Genomic DNA, 16,196 nt, shown 5'->3' on the forward strand with positions numbered 1-16,196 from the left:
CATGTCACTGTCTAACACAACGGACACACACATATGCACGCAAGCATACACACCTGTGCTATGCGTCTGTTAGGTCAGTTGATGCATTTATGAGTGTGAGAGAGGCAGACCTGTCATAGCCACATTGCTGATTTCTGAAGTGACAGAGGTAGTAAATCCGCATCTGTCTCTTGCCTCAGTGTGAATAGTCATAACCACATCACAGCCACACAACCAGGAGATGATGACCATATTCTGTCCTACAAAAATATTCATATATACAGTAAGGGTTCCATGATCATGTTATGCAGTGCCAATGATGGTATATAACCTAAAGTTGTTTCTAAAAGGAAAAGCTATATTGAGTAGGTCATTTACTTTTTTGTTATTCTACACACTGTTTTGCAATTAGCTATTTATGGAATTAATCATGCCATGTCTAGCCTACTTATATAAAGCAAGTTCAGATTGTGTCCTCTGTCTCAGTTTGACCCATTCCAGGACAAGGCATCAACTTTTCCCAATTACTGGTTAACAGTAAGTACTTTATTGAACCACGATAATCTGCAGAATTAATATGTCATGAGAAAATTGGCGGCGTAGGGCAGCAACTGATATGAGCGGACGCTGACAGATGCTGTGAGAGACGAACACTGGTCCGGGCCTCTCCAACAGACCGTGCTGCAAACTTCCCAATCGTCTCCAAATTCACATAATCCCACCGTCCGGATTTACAAATGATTGCCTGTGTTCTAATCTTTGTCTCAGGGTCATATTTCAGGGCTGAGGTGACTCTGCGGTGAACACTGAAGGATTGTAGCAGAACGGGATAATGTAGCGTTGATGTAACACACAGCATCCCAATCCCCGCATAACGCTTATTAACTTTGATGGAAATCATCTGTGATGACAAACGTGAGGGCGGTTACCTTGTTAATGATATTCCTCAAGGCAGTAGCAGTAGTGATAGGTGCATGGGGAGGTACAGGCAGGGCAGGCCAAACTGGGAGGCCGGTTGAATGTTTGAACACTGAAGTGGGTAACACCTGTTTCCCGTTTCATCTCCGAAGTCAAGTTGAGTCTCTGCAGCCAGGGTGAAATTGTGTTGTAGGCATTGGGGGGGATGAGTAGTAGACGGGAGTGTGTGTGTCATGACATGATAGGAAACTGCTTTCATGGCTTTGGGTGAAACAGTTTTTTCCCGCCTTAGTTTCTGAGCAGCACAGTATGGCTCTGCAATGCCCCTACACCACATTTACTGCAATTCTACACAGTTTGACATGACTTATTAGTCCTCTTTTGAGGGATATTTTGAGGGGTATTTTGAGGGGTATGTGGAGGCGTATTTTGAAAACATAGTTTAAGTTGAAGGATAAGTCCTCACCATCATTAATGAAGGTATTTCAAGGCAACTATTAAGAAGACACAAAAGATGAGTTGACTGAGTTGTATTATAATGATGCACACATGCATATTTATTTAGGAAGACGCAAAAGAGGAAGACTGAGTTTTATTTTAGTTGGAGTTTGCCTACCTTATGCCCAGTCCAATTTTTGTGTGTGTGAACATACATACTATGGTTGAATGTTGATCCCGACTCCTGAGTCTTTCTCCCGACCGTATTCTGTCAGCAGATAAAAATGCTTTTCCAGCCAAAGGGAAAATCAGTATTTTCTTCTTCAATCTGAGCCAGATTGACAGTGCTCTGACCCAATGAGAATGGGGGGGGGGGGCACCAAGGGTCAGAGTGCCAAGGGCCAATCATATTTCAGGGAGGGACATGTCCCCCCAACCTCTGTGGCAATTTATCGACATCAAGCGTACAGTTGGTCCATGTACAATTTAATTAATTTATGTGTGAGCATCTGGTAGGTTCTAAAGAAAGTATATAATCACTAGAAATGTGAATGGAGACAGTTTGCCCCCTTGTGGGAGCTGTGAAATTTGTTTTGTTGACCTTGCGCAAACAAACTGTCACGCCCTGGCCTTATCTTTGTTTTCTGTAGTATTTTGGTTAGGTCAGGGTGTGACAGGGGGGATGTTTGTGTTTTTGTCTTGTCTTGGGTGGTTGTAGTGTCTAGGGGGGTTTTGTTAGAGTGTATGGGTTTGTGTTGAGTGTGGGTATCTAGGTATGTCTATGGTTGCCTGAATGGTTCTCAATCAGAGACAGCTGTCATTCATTTGTCTCTGATTGGAGCCATATTTAAGGCAGCCATAGGCATTGGGCTGTTGTGGGTAATTGTCTATGTCTATGTGTAGTGTTTAGTGTCAGCACTATTTTGTTTAATATAGCTTCACGGTCGTCTGTTTGTTGTTTTGTTTTGTCTTCATTGAATTAAAGAAGATGTCTTTCTTTCACGCTGCGCCTTGGTCCGCTTCTTATGACGATCGTGACAGAATTACCCACCACAAAAGGACCAAGCAGCGTGTCAAGCAGCAGCAGGAGCTATATACACAGGATTCTTGGACTTGGGAGGAGATACTGGATGGTAAGGGACCTTGGGCACAACCGGGAGAACATCGCCTCCCTCGTGAAGAGCTGGAGGCAGCTAAAGCCGAGAGGAGGCGATATGAGAGCCGCCTGCGCTATCCGTCTGCCCAGAGCCGTCAGAGCTGCCCGTCTGTCCAGAGCCGTCAGAGCTGCCCGTCTGTCCCGAGCCGTCAGAGCTGCCCGTCTGTCCCGAGCCGTCAGAGCTGCCCGTCTGTCCCGAGCCATCAGAGCTGCCCGTCTGTTCCGAGCCACCAGAGCCGCCCGTCTGTACCGAGCCGCCAGAGCCGTCCACCAGACAGGAGCAGCCAGAGCCGTCCGCCAGACAGGAGCAGCCAGAGCCGTCCGCCAGACAGGAGCAGCCAGAGCCGTCCGCCAGACAGGAGCAGCCAGAGCCATCCGCCAGACAGGAGCAGCCAGAGCCGTCCGCCAGCCATGACCAGCCAGAGCCGTCCGCCAGCCATGACCAGCCAGAGCCGTCCGCCAGCCAAGACCAGCCAGAGCCGTCCGCCAGCCAGGATCTGCCAGAGCCGCCCGCCAGCCAGGATCTGCCAGAGCCGCCAGCCAGCCAGGATCTGCCAGAGCCGCCAGCCAGCCAGGATCTGCCAGAGCCGCCAGTCAGCCAGGATCTGCCAGAGCCGCCAGTCAGCCAGGATCTGCCAGAGCCACCAAAGCGGGTATTAACTATGGTGGAGTGGGGGCCACGTCCTGCACCCGAGCCGCCGCCGTAGGAAGGCCCACCCGGACCCTCCCCTTCTGTGTCAGGTTTTGCGGCCGGAGTCCGCACCTTTGGGGGGGGGGGGGTACTGTCACGCCCTGGCCTTAGTTATCTTTGTTTTCTGTAGTATTTTGGTTAGGTCAGGGTGTGACAGGGGGGATGTTTGTGTTTTTGTCTTGTCTTGGGTGGTTGTAGTGTCTAGGTTTTTTTTGTTAGAGTGTATGGGTTTGTGTTGAGTGTAGGTATCTAGGTATGTCTATGGTTGCCTGAATGGTTCTCAGAGACAGCTGTCATTCCTTTGTCTCTGATTGGAGCCATATTTAAGGCAGCCATAGGCATTGGGCTGTTGTGGGTAATTGTCTATGTCTATGTGTAGTGTTTAGTGTCAGCACTATTTTGTTTAATATAGCTTCACGGTCGTCTGTTTGTTGTTTTGTCTTCATTGAATTAAAGAAGATGTCTTTCTTTCACGCTGCGCCTTGGTCCGCTTCTGATGACGATCGTGACACAAACAGAAGGCATCTCTATACAAATTCACACAGCTTGCCTCACACTATACAGGATCATGGTCTGTTATGAATCAGATACTACAGTCCAATCAAAGCTGCAACTTCTAGGCTAAAACAATCTTTCTTTCATGAAAATGGATGAAAAGCAGTGTTTTTAATAAAGTTACAACGTTGTTGTAGGCATGTAACATTGTAGGCCTACAATCGATTTCTTCATGTTTTGGGGGAAAACACTGCTCAGAAACTCCTAAAATAGCTTAGTATTGCTTCTTACCTGCTCATAATGCAAATAACATCAGTTGCAAGGACGAGAATACGTGTTGAATAGCTCAACAAGCCAACCGGCACGTCCCCTGCCCAGCTGGCCTCGACCTCAGAGCATGTATATAAAATGTTCATATCTTTTTCTATGAGTGATGAAAAGAAAATCGACCTCAGCGACAATTCTTTGAATATTTCAAGGGATATTTTGTGCACAAAGGTGATGAAATGTTCAAATTTGACTTCTCTATGGGGCGTCTCTAGGAATTGTCTTTCTGTGCCAGGCGTCAGTTAAACTGCAGTACGGAAGCAATACTGTAGGAGCAGTCAAACAAGTGTTTACAGACCGGAACCCTGGCCCCTTGATTGCTACTCTACATGGATAGAGTAGCAATACAACCAATACAACCTCACAAACGAGAGCCAATCGTAGGGTAATATAGCCTATAGTTGTTCTCACAGGCCAATCACGGTAAAAAAACACATTTTCAGCGCCACGCGGCATCACAATTAGTTTTCTCCTGGATTTATATTCCTCCATTAGGTCTACCGTACTACTGTTTGTAGTTGATAGTCTGCGATATTTGCAGATCATTGAACACGCAACAGGTTACATTGTAGGCTATACGTTCCTTTTGTAATGGTCTTACTCAGAGGTATTCTACATTTTTTCCTGTGCAAACTAATATTAACCCATGTGTTTTGTGTTGTCATGGTCAGGCTGTTTGGCTGTTACCTTTAACATATGGTCTTGTGTAATGCTGTGTGCATGCCCTTATGGCAGGTTTGTGTTGGGAAGGCTCGTAGTAATTTTTATTAGCCCCCTGTAGCCCCCTGTTTCCCAGTTGAGTTCTCTGCAGCTGAGGCGTGAAACTGCTCTGTGTTTAGGGCCATACCCCCAGCTGCACAATAACTCAAGGTGCAACCACTGTATATAAATGCTGGATTGCTGATACTAAATGTATTGGCCATTAAGAGGCTTTGAAGCTACCAGTCGGGTATTTTGGCAGTGCCCAATAGGAGCAGTCCTCCATAGGGATGAATGGAATTCTACATTATTTCAATTAAATGTTTCAAGGACAAAATAACACGTATTTAAGTAATTTGTGTTGTTGTAGTGGGCACAGTAGCATTAGTAATCTCAAAAAAATACATTAAGGAAAAGGTTTTTATAAATATGTCTGACTTTTACTTTGTATGTTTATCTCACATAATACAATTTAAAGTATGCATTAAGGTGTCTGTTGGCCTAATAGAATAAATGTGGCAAAAATAAATAATATCATCAATAAATTCATTTCTATCGCTTTGAAAATATTTTCTTCAATGGTGTGGGAGTACCAAGATGGAGGCATGTTGGCTTTAACACAGCACCCCCTACTAGTCATGTAGTGTACATAGAAATCATTGGGTGCAACCCATACTCCTTCTCCCTCCTGCTTGGTTTGTAACATGCAAAAGCGCTTACCCCTGAGCAGGGTTCTCTCTCTCTCTCTTTGTCACTCCCTCTCTAAAACCATTACACAGACAAGAGTGCATCCACATGTAGACCAATGCTAAAAATAATTACTCCATGTCATATGTTAAACATGACTGCACTGAGGGACACATGTTAGTCATTGTTGAGTGGATCCTATAATAGCACAGTGGAGGTTGACAATAATGACAGAACCATACAAAACCAAAACCAGTAGATGGCATCAGTGTGCCATAACTTCACTGTAATGAAGGAACGCCTTCCTAATATTGAGTTGCGCCCCTTTTTGCCTCAATTTGTAGGGCCATGGACTCTACAAGGTGTTGAAAGCATTCCACAGGGATGCTGGCCCATGTTGACTCCAATGCTTACCACAGTTGTGTCAAGTTGGCTGGATGTCCTTTGGGTGGTGGACAATTCTTAATACACACTGGAAACTGTTGAGCGTGAAACACCCAGCAGCGTTGGAGTTCTTGACACACAAACCGATGCGCCTGGCACCTGCTACCATACCCCGTTCAAAGCCACTTAAATATTTTGTCTTGCCCATTCACCCTCTGAATGGCACACATACAAAACCCATGTCTCAATTGTCTCAAGGCTTAAAAATCTTTCTTTAGCTGTCTCCTCCCCTTCATCTATACGGATTGAAGTGGATTTAACAAGTGACATCAATAAGGGATCATAGCTTTCACCTGGATTCACCTAGTCAGTCTATGTCATGGAAAGAGCAGAGTTCTTCATGGTTTTTATTCTCAGTGTAGATCTTAGATGACCACTTCTGTTCTGATTATCTTGGATCTAATGCCTTTTCTTCTACTGTTTCTTAGTAATTGTAACACACTGTACAGCCTACCAATGTCTGAGGCATAATCTTTCCTTAATCTACCAAAGAACTTCTAAGTCATAGGTATTTTGTGCCTTTTTGCTGGTACCAAATGCTACTAACTGAAATAACAAAGGAGAATTGTACAGTACAAAGAATTCAAATCAGCGCACATGGAAGCCATTGTCCAGATCTTGTGTAATGCTACATGTTAAATGATCACATTTGGTGGTATGGAAACAACAAAAATTCACAAACCACTTCTCCCAGAATGTCACATTTGTCAAATTGCTTAAGAATGTTAATTTGAAAATTGGGTTTGACTTTCAAGTTTGTTTTAAAGGTTTATAATTCATCCTAACGAGGTATTCCATGTCTTACCTGTCTCAAGGCTTAAAAATTATTCTTTAACCCATCTCCTCTTCTTCATCTACACTGATTGAAGTGGATTTAACAAGTGATATCAATAATGGATCATAGTTTTCTCCTGGATTCACCTGGTCAGTCTATGTTGTGGAAAGAGCAAGTGATCCTAATGTTTTGTACGCTCAGTGTATTTCTCTGGAAAGTATTGGACTAGTCAATGTGGGGTTTGTGTGGTATTGTGAAGAGGACAATAAAGGTGTCGGATGTTGAGAAGATATTAAAATCTTGCAAATGAGCCAGCTATCACTGTAAAACACGTCTTAGACAACTGTCATATTTCTATTCAGTTGGCGTGGATATATTGGCTCTCCACCAAAACTAGTGCTAGTAATGCCATGTTTCTGCCCCCTAGAGGATTTACCTCAAATGATTCATCGCAGCTAACTCTGACAGACAACAGGCATTTACCCCATCATTTATGACTATTTTACTCTTTTTAATTTTAATTGTATTTATTTAACCTTTATTTAACTAGACAAGTCAGACCATTTTACTTAATCTCTCATTCGTAAGGTAGCCTTCAAACATGCTTTCTCATCCAGGCTTGTAGTGTGATGTCATCTCTGCTCCTGGTAATGTACAGTGTAGTGAGTTCACTCTTGTGGTGTTGTCACCGTGGGAATGTGACGCATTGACGGCAGGAGTGGGACAGCTGTATAGGCAGATCAAAGTTGTTCAGCCAATCTGGCAACTCGTCCTCTAGTCCAGATGGGGAGGTTGGCTTGGTAATGAAATTTAGCATCCTGTCAAATAACTTCTGATTCTTAGTGAGGCTCCCCACGTGAAAAAATACTATGTATACTATGGCATAAATACTGTAGTATCACTATATTTGTATACTATAGTATTCACTGTAGTGTTTTTGCAGACTTTACTGTAGTATACTGTAGTATTTACTAAGTATAAATACTGTTGTATTACTATTGTTAAAAAAACTATAGTATATACTATACTAATTACTGTTGTGTTTTTGCAGACTTTACTGTAGTATACTGCAGTATTTACTCAAGTATAAATACCGTTGTATTACTATTGTTAAAAAACTATAGTATATACTATAGTAATTACTGTACTGCTTTTGCCGACATTTCTGTAGTATTTACTGCGATAATGTTTTTATTTTATTATCTTTGACATAGAAGTGGGGGCTTTCTACTTGAGAAAACCTACTGGACAAATACTAAAAGAGAAACGTTTTCTTATTCTGTAGGTAGGTGTAACGATCGTCTTGAAGACAATGAGTGGACCAAGGCGCAGCGGGTGATGAATACATAATGAATTTAATAAATGAAAGACAAAACACGAAGAACACTTGAATGAATTACAAAATAACAAACGACGTAGACTGACCTGAACAAGAACTTACATAAACATGAAGAACGCATGAAACAGGAACAGACTACCTAAACGAACGAACAAACGAAACAGTCCCGTGTGGTGCAAACAGACACAGGAACAATCACCCACCAACAAACAGTGAGAACAGCCTACCTTAATATGGTTCTCAATCAGAGGAAACGTCAAACACCTGCCTCTAATTGAGAACCATATCAGGCAACACATTTAACCCAACATAGAAACACATAACATAGAATGCCCACCCCAACTCACGCCCTGACCAACTAAACACATACAAAAACAACAGAAAACAGGTCAGGAACGTGACAGTAGGGCTGCGTACTTCTACTTTTTTCTATAACCTGTAGAGAACACAATATATGGTCTATGCTTGACATATAGGGTTCTCACTCCTGGGTGGCACAAATTGGGATATTGGGGATGGGAATGGGTGGGGTAAATGCAAATGAAATACTGTAGTATTGCTATTGTTAAAAACCTGTTGTGTTTTTGCAGACATTACTGTAGTATTTAAATACAGAGTTATTCTCAGGATAATACAGTAGTATTCTTACAGTATGCTACACAATTCTATAGTAAGCACTAGACGATTGTGAGATACTACAGTGTGTAGCATAGTATTCTACAGTATACTACAGTTTACTACATAATTCTATGCATTTATATATAAGTTAAACAATGTAATGTGGGTCTACCGTCTACGTAGCGTCTGGGTGATAATATCTATTGAACAGTTTAACATCAGCATTTCAATATGGCTATATCTACAGTGTGCTGGACTGAGCTTGCTTTCTGAACCATCTCTGTATGTTTCTGAGCAACTGAATTTCTTGCAACTCTACCAATTTTGCCATGGGCAGAGAGAAGAAAATGTACGTTTAACAGCTTATTTCCTGAAATTCTACACATTTTGCCATGACTTATGCCATGTTAACATGATATCTGAGTGAGAGTGACTAACAAAATGAATGGGTCTCCCTGGAGGTCAGGGCCCCTTGGCACGTGTCCTTCATGCCCCGCCGGTAATTCTGCCATGATTACTACAAGTTTAGATAGCTATCGACCGGGGGCCCTAAGCGGCCACTTATGTCGGTTATGCCTAGGGCCAGCCCTGGGTGGAGGAAATTATCGATCTAGCCACTGAGCTGAGGCCTCATTTGTCTCCCTCTCACAGGCTTTTCAGATGACGGGATGCTGCCTTTTCCCCCAGCTGGTGACAGCCTTCCTCAGATAGAGAGACAACTTATTAATCAGGCTTTCCCTCCTCCTCATCCACCCCTCCTCAGCAGCCCCTCTGAGTCCCTTTCAGATTGTGCAGCTGCAAACAACGGAAATGAGCCTTGAAAGTGTAATTAATGAGTGTAATGGTGAGATAATTATAGGGAACAGAAATATTGATCAGGGCCATGAACTCCCGAGTCTTACAAAAATGGAGTGGCGCACTCAGCAGTTACCTCATCCATGTTTCAGGAAATATGGCATGAGGTCATGCGATACCTCTGACCATTTTATTGCAGTGAAGGATTATTGGGATAGATAAAGAACACTCAATCAAAGAAGAGACAGGTTCTTAGTTGAACTCTCGCTTCTTTTGATTTATGAGAAAGTATCTGAACTGGGAAGAATGATTGCTGTACTGCTCTGCTGAGCAAGTGACTTTATTAGACTGTTAAATTAAAGTGCCATAAGCCATCCAGCAATCATATTATATGTCGTTCTTGTTTTAGAACTGGCTGAGTCAAAGTTTACATTAAAGCTGTTGGTAAAGTTTCATATGTGAAGTGACTGTGAACTTTTGAAAGAAAGACACGATCAATGAACCAAAACTACTATCAGAATAGAATAAATAATACTCTATTGGTTCTGCATAACAAACGGCCAGTGTTTCCTGGTTGACTGATGAAGTCAGTCAACCAGTAAGTCACAAACTGGACACGATCAATGAACCAAAACTACTAGCAGAATAGAATAAATAATACTCCAACATACTCACTGAGACCTTAGTATGATCTCAAGGAGGAACTTCTCAACACTTATCCTGTCCTTACATACTCCTAATATATCACACTCAATATATCAATTCAATATCATGAAATAAGGACATCAATACAACAGACTGTTTCAACACATTACGGCACACTTTCTAATAGTAATGCCACATCAGGCACCACTTTGAAATCATCACTAAAATATTGATTTCACACAAAGAAAGATGCGGAAGATGATGATATTGCCTGAAATGAGATCAAATGATTGGCTGACACACAGCATGCGCTCCTCTCCTCATCTGATTGTGGTTAATGATGCTATGTGCTGATGGTGAGATGAAAGATGGTCAGTCATGGTGACAGGTTTATTTTGGGGCTCATACACGAGCAGGCATGAAAAGGACATGCCAGGCTGAATAATTCAGCAGCTCTCAGCTCTACTGATCCGTCCACAGATCAATAGACACCATTCAGATGGATTGTGCCATATGTCCTCTAAAACTCGACATCACAACTATGCTGGTTCAATTAATCTTAGTTAACCTTTCTAATGTCCAAACAACCAATAACTAAAAGGCAGTGGCATGTCCAGAATATTTTGAATGGGGTAGCCAAGGTAGGGCACAGACCCAGTTTAGGGTGGCCATAACATTTTGAACCTTAATCGAAGCAAGGTGGATTTTTAAAATATAATTATGATGGTTTAACACATTAAATGCTTCAGGTTAGGTTTGGTACATTTCCCTGTTTAAATAAATCATAAATTAATTCCAAAAGTTACAGTGTTTGCATTCCAAGTCAAGATTTTATATAAGGGCATTAGCATAAAACAGTCAATTCACTTAAAAGTGACATCTAGAGGGCCTCCCGAGTGGCGCAGCGCTCTAAGGCACTGCACTACAGTTTTGTGGCATCACTACAGCCTGGGGTTCGATCCCAGGAAGTCCGGAAGTCTCGTATGGCCACGCACAATTGGCCCAGCATCATCCGGGTTAGGGGAGGGTTTGGCCGGGTAGGGGCTTTACTTGGCTCATTGCGCTCTAGCGACTCCTTGTGACAGGCAGGCACCTGCAGGCTGACTTCGGTTGTCAGTTGAACAGTGTTTCCTCCGACACATTGGTGCAGCTGGCTTCCGGTGTTAAGAAGCACGGTTTCGCGGGTCATGTTTCGTAGGACGCATGACATGACCCACTGCCTCTCCTGAGCCCGTTGTGGAGTTTCAGCGACGAGACAAGATCGTAATCATGAAATTGGGGAGAAAAAGGGAGTAAAAAAAATAAAACGTCATCGAAGGTCTCTATTTCAACTTATAAAATGATTTCTCATTTGTGTATCTCTGTTTCATAATTTTCTTTCATTTTGCAAGAGGCTGAATTGATTTCACCCATAGAGATAGATAGAGGACTCATCTTTGAATCTGTACCATTGTAGCACCTGTGACAGCATAAGCAGCACCATTGAGGCAATCTCCATTTTGAAATAATACATTTTCTTTTTCACGATTGGCTGATCCCTCCTGATGACCTGGTTGGACACGACTCCAACAGAGTCACCAGGAGGGATAAGCCAATGAAGTTGGAAGTCCCACCCAGTTGACTACATTAAAATGGTGGAAACCATTGATGGCTCTGCCCATGCTAACACTGCCTTTTTGCAACTAGAGACCTCTATCATTCTCTGGGATTTCACCAGAGAAAGCATCCGAGCTCGGCAAACAGCGTCCCTCTTTCTTAATATCTGTAGCTCATGTATTTTGTATTGGGCTGCAAAAGGTGGCCAGAAGCGCAACAGCATTAGGTGGCAAATCAGATTATCTCAGAACCCATGTTTGATTGAATGCAGCCCAACATGTTTTTTCTCTGTCTGTTAAGTGGCAGTGCTGCTCCCTGTGCAGGGATTAGAGTGTTTTTATTTCCTAAAAGGCTCCTGACCTCTGAGGCTCCCTGACAGGGTGAAGCATTAGCCCCTCGTGGTGGCGTTCGTCCCCAGCACCTCTGATGCAAATTTCATGTCAAAACATCAAACGCTCATCTGATCAAAGGTCAGCTCTCCTTTGTGTAGGTGTTTGATATAGAAATGTATATTTTATATCCAGCTGTCAGAGTATGTTAGGGTGGAGAGAGAGAGAAAGATTCATTGAAGAGAAGCTAAAAAGCTTGTCATTTGTTGAGTGTTTTTTTTATCGCTGTGTGTTTGCATTTAGCAAATGGTTATGGTTGGTTTGAGCAATATAGTTTGGCACTGTGAAAGTGAGAGCAGATTACCTGATTATTCCTGTATAGTTAGCCAATTGCTCCTTAAAATCCTACCCCAGCTTAATGTGAATATTAGATTGTGTTTTGGACATGCACCTACACTCACACAGGTACACACAAACAGATACACAGACACTCAAACATTATCCTACACACGTTTGATAGCAATAATGATTCTGAACAGCTATTACGATACTGAGCTGCTATTTTATGTTTAATAAAATGCCTTATTTGGGTTTACTGGCCCCTCACCTCAAATGGAATTGTTGTTATTTCCCCATGTACTTCTCATGAGCCACAGAATATTGGAGAGGAAAGGAGGAAGGAAGTTTGAATTGATGCATCATTCCGATTAATTAGGGACATGATTTGCTGCTGCGCTTCTGAAATAAACCAATCTGAATGTGAAATTAGGATTCATCAGAGAACAGCGTGGCCAGGAAGCATCCAGATCTGTGACATTATGCATTAAATTACGTTTAAAAAAGAACCCATCCCTACCAATCAGTGACAGAGTCTTATGTCATTCAGGGTGTGTGCGTGAGTGCGTGCGTGCGTGCGTGCGAGAGAGAGAGAGAGAGAGAGAGAGAGAGAGAGAGAGAGAGAGAGAGAGGAGAGAGAGAGAGAGAGGAGAGAAAGAGAGAGAGAGAGAGAGAGAAAGAGGAGAGAGAGAGAGAGGGGAGAGAGAGAGAGATAGGAGAGAGAGAGAGAGACAGAGAGAGAGAGAGAGAGAGAGAGAGAGAGAGACAGAGAGAGAGAGAGAGAGAGAGAGAGAGAGAGAGAGAGAGAGAGAGAGAGAGAGAGAGAGAGAGAGAGAGAGAGAGAGAGAGAAAGAGAGAAAGAGAGAGACAGCCAGGTGGGCTGTTGAGGCATGTGGTAGCTGAATAAACACACAGCCATGTCAGACAGATGTTTACTTACTTGCACCACCGGAGGTGTTATACATTATCTCCATAATATCTCACTGAGTCTGGCCAATCTGTATGTGTGCTACACTGGCACCATATTTGGCTGAATAAATTAAATAAGATTCATGGCAGGCACCAGTGGGACACCATGGCCTGTAGCAAAGGGATTGTTATTATTTAACTTTATGGAAGCACCAGAAGATTTGTCAGCTCAATGCAGACCATAGGAATAAATCTCTGAACTGCTACATGTAGCCAAGGCCATGGTGGTTGTACTAGTACGTGCTTGATAAGTGTCACAGCACGTCAGGGCGGATGGCACAGAGAGACAAATAGGGAGCATTCTAGCTACAGTATCTCCTGTTTAGGGTCATAATATTTAGTCCCCTGTCTGTCTGAATAGCCCTGACATTTTTTGATTGACTATACAAACTCTGAAATGAACTACTCTTGTATTTTAGCTGTGGTAGCACAGAGAGACTTTGGTGTCAGACCTGCATAGTTCAGATCTCTCTCTGTTCATAGTTGCCTGATTATCGGGGCAGCTATCTCCAACCCTGCTCCTGGAAAGTTACCCTCCTGTAGGTTTTTGCTCCATCCCCAGTTGTAACTAACCTGATTCAGCTAGATCAGGGTTGAAGTGAAGTGTATAGCCAATCCTCAAATACTATCCTGTTTTTAAGGCAGATGAAGCTTGTTATTCCCTTTCTAGATGATAGATGGCAATGTTGCTCTTCCAAAGAATCCCATCCAGTCAAGTTGGTGGCTAATAAATGTGACTATGTTTTCCTCTCTGTCCCTTTGCTAATGTAAATGACTGTTCTTGTGAAGGGACAATTCATTTAGGTACAATACAACATCATTAAACAATACATCTGACATTACTACACTAAATGTTACAACTAAATCCACAGGTAACTTTTTTCAACTATGTCTTTATAGCAAAGCATAAAAAATACATACATTTTGAGAGCAACATTGAGTTTGATGGCTCAATAGTAGACATACATAATCATAAAAGATAAATATATATTCTTCACCACAGCTCTCATCATGTACAACATCATTTTTAACCCTACTCAGACATGTCCTTATATCCTATCCAGTGAAACATTCAATTCTCTCTTTGACTAGTTCGATGTGAATTATTGCACAATTCATAATGCTTTATAGATTCAGTGATAATAAAAAGGCCAGACTCCTGATGATTTGGGGGAAGGGGAAGAATTTGCATTGCTCACAGGGGGCCCAAATATTCTGACAATAATCCATAAAGGAAAATGTGTATGTGAGAAGAAAAAAAGAAAAGAAAACGGGCATCTCTTAAACAGATTGCCTTATCATCTCAAATATAAAATGAATCAATGGGGAAGAGATAGATTCATTCTACTGGGTAATTTATTCTCTCCCTGCTGCAAATGAAGGTCTGGTCTCATCTCTGTGGCAGTGAATAGGCTTTGTTTATGACTAAGCCTTGGTGCCCAAAGACTGTTGCATTAATCGGCTGACAGCCCAGCGCTGACCAGGCCCATAGAGAGGAATGAGGGTGGGGGACCACAGAGAGAGGAGGGGAGGCAATGATTCACGGTCCTTTATTTGTGTGTACTCCACCTTATCCACAGTGAGAATGGAAGAAAAGAGAGCGCAAGAAAGAAAAATGAACAGAGGGGGAGAGAAACTGAAAGTGAGAGAGAGAAAGCAATTGAGGTTAAGTTAAATACAAATTAGGAAAGTTCCAGATGGGCTGAGAGGGGTAGTAAGAAAGAGCTAAAGGAGAGGAGGGGAGATAGAAACACAGTCAGACAGAAACTATGATTTTAGTACAGAGTAGGGATTAAAATGGGTAACCCGGGACTGTTCCTGAACACTCATGTACATGCATGTAACAGTATAGCTTCCGTTCCTCTCCTCGCCCCAACCTGGGCTTGAACAAGTGACTCTCTGCACACATCAACCACAGTCACTCACGAAGCACCGTTACCCAACGCGCCACAATAGCGCAGGGAAACAACTACTTCTTGGTTTTAGAGTGAGTGACATCACCGATTGAAACATTATTAGCGCGCACCACCGCTAACTAGCTAGCCATTTCACATCGGCCACATTCACATTTCCCTGACAAAATAAAATGGCAAGACCCTGGGAATTACAGCATTTCCCCCCAATGTAAACACGAATGATATTCCACAAAAGAAAGGACAAGAGCAGCATCAGATTAGCAAACAATAAAATAGCATATTCTCCATACAGGTTGTCACATGGAAGTCTTTAGCCTAGTGTATTTAACCTACTTCACACAAAGTTGGCATACATTTGAAGCACACGCATAACTGACACTGCATAATTGACACTGCCTGACTAGTGAATAACATGGGTAACCGGGATCCTGGGACTGTCCCTGGATCACTCTTCACATTTCCCGAAAAAATAAAATGACAAGACCCGGGATATTACAACATTTTCCCCCAAAATCTGCAATAATGAAATTCCACAAAATACACAACATGAGCAGCATCAGATTAGCAAAAAACACATTATCCAAACAGGTGGTTACATGGAAGTCTTTAGCCTAGTGTATTTACTTCGCACAAAGTTGGCAAAATAAATTCAAAGCACAAACATAATTGACACTGCCGGACTGCACACGTACCCGAATGCAGTTAATAAACCCTAAAGGAAACCCCTACAGTTTTGCCTATAAAAGAACGTGTGCCTCTTTGAGCTGTCATTGGGACTCTTCAAACAGTCACAAATGTGATAGGTGTACGCACAATTCACTACATATGCCTCTCTTTTAACAATTTATGAGGGAAAATGCTATCTTCTGTCCTAGCCTATCCAGTCCCAATCCCACTGAAACCCCAAATCCTAACTCCTGTTTTACATGAAAATTCAAACGTTATTCTGTAGAGGTTGCATTATCAAAGCACGCCTCTCGTTTATGCATTCCCTAATACCACTATAACATTTCCCCGCGTCTCTGCGCTGTCTCTAGGCTACTT

At 42.5% G+C, this 16,196-nt stretch overlaps 1 non-coding gene across 1 annotated transcript; it reads right to left on the bottom strand.

Moving 5' to 3' along the window:
* Window positions 1-7,827: 7,827 nt before the first annotated feature.
* On the bottom strand, window positions 7,828-7,881 carry LOC129851655 (U7 small nuclear RNA). The gene has a single exon (XR_008759024.1). It is a non-coding gene; the product is annotated as a U7 small nuclear RNA (small nuclear RNA).
* Window positions 7,882-16,196: the final 8,315 nt, after the last annotated feature.

The sequence above is a fragment of the Salvelinus fontinalis genome, chromosome 3 (genome assembly GCF_029448725.1).
Source record: "Salvelinus fontinalis isolate EN_2023a chromosome 3, ASM2944872v1, whole genome shotgun sequence".
Taxonomy (NCBI): domain Eukaryota; kingdom Metazoa; phylum Chordata; class Actinopteri; order Salmoniformes; family Salmonidae; genus Salvelinus; species Salvelinus fontinalis.